Here is a 4,849-nt window from a genome sequence, read left to right as displayed (position 1 = left end):
TCAGGAGGCTGAGGCAGGAGAATTGCTTGAACCTGTAAGGCGAAGGTTGCAGTAAGCCAAGATTGCACCATTGCACTCCAGCCTGGGCAACAAGAGTGAAACTCTGTCTCAAAAAATATAAAAATAAATAAATAAATAATTTTTAATAAAAGCTCTTCCTACCATCTTGACTCCTGTGGAGGCCTGCTGGGAAAAGGACTTCTAAAAGGAACTATGTCTGGAAAGCTGTGGTCCAAGGCCATTTTTGGCAGCTATAAGCGGGGTCTCCAGAACCAGAGGGTGCACACAGCTCTTCTTAAAATTGAAGGTGTTTATGCCCGAGATGAAACAGAATTCTACTGGGGCAAGAGATGCGCTTATGTATACAAAGCAAAGAACAACACAGTGACTCCTGGCAGCAAACCAAATAAAACCAGAGTCATCTGGGGAAAGGTAACTCAGGCCCACGGAAACAGTGGCATGGTTGGTGCCACATTCCGAAGCAATCTTCCCACTGAGGCTATTGGACACAGAATCCGAGCGATGCTGTACCCCTCAAGGATTTAAACTAATGAAAAATCAATAGGCCGGGTGCAGTGGCTCACTCCTGTCATCCCAGCACTTTGGGAGGCTGAGGTGGGTGAATCACGAGGTCAGGAGTTCAAGACCAGCCTGACCAAAATGGTGAAACCCCATCTCTACTAAAAATACAAAAATGCTGGGTGTGGTGGCGGGCACCTGTAATCCCAGCTACTTGGGAGGCTAAGGCAGAGAACTGCATGAACCCAGGAGGCAGAGGTTGCAGTGAGCCGAGATCGCACCACTGTACTCTAGCCTGGCTGAGTAATCCCAGCACTTTGGGATTTGACAGAGTGAGGCTGAGTCTCAAAAAAAAAAAAAAAAGAAAAAAGAAAAGTCAATAAATAAACATGGATTTGTGCTCTTAAAAAAAAAAAAAAGCCAGGCATGGTGGATCATGCCTATAATCCCAGCACTTTGGGAGGCCAAGGCAGGAGGACCACTTGAGGTCAGGAGTTCCAGACCAGGCTGGCCAACATGGTGGCACCCCGTCTCTACTAAAAATATAAAAAAAAATTAGCCAGGCATTGTGGCGTGTGCCTGTAATTCCAGCTACTCAGGAGGCTGAGGCAGGAGAATTGCTTGAACCCATGAGGTGGATTTTGCCGTGAGCCGAGATCGTGCCATTGCACTCCAGCCTGGGCAATGAGGGCAAAACTCCATCTCAAAAAAAAAAAAAAAATTATTCAAAGACTTAAAAGGCTGTAACTCAGCCTTGATTCAAATAGCTTACAAGTAGTCATGATGATATTTAACAGGAAACATTGCAAGATGAGAACTTTGATGAAGTCTTATGTAGGTATAGATACAGGTACAGATATTCATATAGATACAGATAGTTATAGTCATGGTAGACTCCAGATCACAATGAACCAACATTTGGCCAAAGGCAAAAAAGCTATTTAAGATTACTTTTTTTTTTTTTTTTTTGAGACGGAGTCTGGCTCTGTCGCCCAGGCTGGAGTGCAGTGGCGTGTTCACGGCTCACTGCAAGCTTTGCCTCCTGGGTTTATGCCATTCTCCTGCCTCAGCCTCCTGAGTAGCTGGGACTACAGGCGCCCGCCAGCACGCCCGGCTAGTTTTTTGTATTTTTAGTAGAGACAGGGTTTCACTGTGGTCTGGATCTCCTGACCTTGTGATCCGCCCGCCTCGGCCTCCCAAAGTGCTGGGATTACAGGCATGAGCCACTGCACCCGGCCAAGATTACTTTTATGTATGCTCAGTCTCTAGTAAAGGTAAACTACCATTCCATTTTTTTATTTTTTTATTTTTTGGAGACAAGAGTCTTGCTCTGTCTCCCAGGCTGGAGTGCAGTGGCGCGATCTCAGCTCACTGCAACCTCTGCCTCCCAGGTTCAAGCGATTCTCCTGCCTCAGCCTCCTGAGTAGCTGGGATTACAGACATCCGCCACCATGCCCACCTAATTCTGGCATTTTTAGTGGAAATGGGGTTTTACCGTATTGGCCAGGCTGGTCTCGAACTCCTGACCTCGTGATCTGCCCGCCTTAACCTCCCAAAGTGCTGGGATTATAGGCATGAGCCACCACGACTGGCTTACCATTCCATTTTTAAAACTGTGATAAAGTCACATAGCCTCTGAGATAGGCTACTTCTTTTTTTAAATAATATTTTATTTATTTATTTATTTTAAGACAGGGTCTCACTCTATCACTCAGGCTGGAGTGCAGCGGTGCGATCTGGGCTCACTGCATCCTCTGCCTCCCAGGTTCAAACGACTCTCTGACTCAGTCTCCTGAGTGGCTGGGATTACTGGTGCGCACCACCATGCCAGGCTAATTTTTGTATTTTTAATAGGGACGAGGTTTCACCGTGTTGGCTAGGATGGTCTGGAACTCCTGATCTCAAGTGATCCGCCTGCCTCAGCCTCCCAAAGTGCTGAGATTACAAGCGTGAGCCACTGCTCCCGGCCAATATTTTAAAACTTTTAATAAAATAAAATAGAGACAGGGTATCACCATGTTGCTCAGGCTGGTCTCAAACTCCTGGGCTCAGACAGTCCTCCTGCCTCAGCCTCCCAAAGTGCTGGGATTACAAGTTCGAGCAACTACACCTGGCAGTAATTGGCTACTACTAACTCTGAAAACTGTAACCTGAATCTTAAGGCTTTGATTATTTGTTATAGGAAACTACATTTGTCAGAATGCTATAGTAAATTGTGTTTGTTTACTTCAAGTCAACTATATTTGTTATGTGAAGTTATATTTGTATACTAACCTGTGTTGGTAAGCTACTGTTTATGACCTCACTGATTTTCTTATAATCATATCTGTATATTATCTTGCCAAGATAGATTCCAAATCCAGAATTTTCCTCCTTATGGGTTGTAAACATAAAATAAAACATTATTTGTCTGTGCTACGATAACAAAATACCTGCGACAGAGTAATTAATAAACAACAGAAATGTGTTTCTTACAGAGCTGAAGGGTTAGGAAGTGAAAGAGAAAGGTGCCAGCAGATACAGTGTCTGGGGAGGGACCTGGCTTCTTCTTCACCTAGAGCCTTGTTGCTGCATCCTCCAGAGGAGATGATCTCCAGAGGAGATGTTGTGTTCCTCACGTGGTGGAAGGACAAAAAAGGGCCAAAGCTAGTCCCCTGCAGCCCTTTCCCTCAATGAATAAGGCACTAATTCATTCATGAGAGTGGAGGCCTCATGACTTCATTACTGCCCAAACAACCTCACCTCTTAATACCACCAAAGCTGAGATTAAATATCAACATATGAATTTTGGGGGACATTCAGATCAAAGCAGTTTTATAGCACATTTGCTTTCAAAAACACATAATGACATATTTTTCTGTGTTTGTTTTTAGCCAGGGTCTCACTTTGTCACCCAGGCTGGAGTGCAGTGGCGCAATCTCGGCTCACTGCAGACTCCACCTTGCATGTTCAAGCTATTCTCCTGCTTCAGCCCCCCCAAATAGCTGGGACTACAGGCCTGCACCCCATGCCCAGCTAAATTTTGTATTTTTTATAGAGACGGGGTTTTGCCATGTTGTCTAGGCTAGTCTCAAACTCCTGACCTCAGCGATCCATCCACCTCAGCCTCCCAAAGTGCTGGGATTACAGACATGAACCCTGGGCCCAGCGGCTGGGGTGTCTTTTGCCATCTCATCTTTACCCCTTTCTTCCCCTGAACTATTCAAATATCCAGCTAAAGGCAGAGATAGAAATAGGAGGGGAGGCAAGTTGGGCTGAGAATGCTTGTATAACATCAGGCCTGCAGGCACTTTCAGAAGCCAGGCATCGCCTATATTTCATCTCAAACTGCTACACAAGTGTTATTTCCAACCATGTGCCAATATCACACAATGTCACGACTACACGCGGAACTGAATGAAGGTCCTGGAGAGTCTCTCATAATAGAAATTTTCAGATCCAGACTTGGAAATAACTGGTCATTTAAGTGAGCTAGAGATGGCGTTAAAATAAAGAATTTTGCTTTTCTATATTTTATTATCATTTCTTTGATGAGAAATGGAAGATGTTAAATAAAAATGGGAGTCTAGGCCCGGTGTGGTGGCTCACACCTGTAATCTCAGCAGTTTGAGAGGCTGAGGCAGGTGGATCACCTGAGGTCAGGAATTCAAGACCAGCCTGGCCAAAATGGTGAAACCCCATATCTACTAAAAATACAACAATTGGCTGGGCGTGGTGGTGGGCGCCTGTAATCCCAGCTACTTGGGAGGCTGAGGCAGGAGAATTGCTTGAACCCAGGAGGCGGAGGTTGCAGTGAGCCAAGATCACACCATTCCACTCCAGCCTGGGCAACAAGAGCAAAACTCGGCCTAAAAAAAAAAAAAAAAAAATTGCCAGGCGCGGTGGCTCATGCCTGTAATCTGTAATCCCAGCATTTTGTGAGGCTGAGGCTGGCAGATCACCTGAGGTGGGCAGTTCGAGACTGGCCTGACCAGCATGGAGAAACCCCATCTCTACTAAAAATACAAAATTACCCAGACATGGTGGTACATGCCTGTAATCCCAGCTACTCAGGAGGCTGAGACAGGAGAATTGCTAGAACCTAGGAGGCAGAGGTTGTGGTGAGCCGAGATTGTGTCACTGGACTCCAACCTGGGCAACAAGAGTAAAACTCCATCTCAAAAAAAAACTCCAACTCAACAAGAGTAAAATTCCATCTAGACCAGGCACAGTAGCTCATGCCTGTAGTCCCAGCACTTTGGGAGGCCAAAGCAGATGGATTGCTTGAGCCCAGGAGTTCAAGACCAGCCTGGGCAACATGGGGAAACCCTGTCTCTACAAAAAATACAAA

The 4,849-nt window shown here is 45.6% G+C and overlaps 1 pseudogene; it reads left to right on the top strand.

The window, feature by feature from the left end:
* The first annotated feature begins 213 nt into the window (after positions 1 to 213).
* LOC104657968 lies at positions 214 to 546 on the top strand (annotated as a pseudogene).
* Positions 547 to 4,849: the final 4,303 nt, after the last annotated feature.

The sequence above is a fragment of the Rhinopithecus roxellana genome, chromosome 4 (assembly GCF_007565055.1).
Source record: "Rhinopithecus roxellana isolate Shanxi Qingling chromosome 4, ASM756505v1, whole genome shotgun sequence".
Taxonomy (NCBI): domain Eukaryota; kingdom Metazoa; phylum Chordata; class Mammalia; order Primates; family Cercopithecidae; genus Rhinopithecus; species Rhinopithecus roxellana.
The sequence above is the reverse complement of the archived record's forward strand: the minus strand, read 5'-3'. Positions and strand labels throughout refer to the sequence as shown.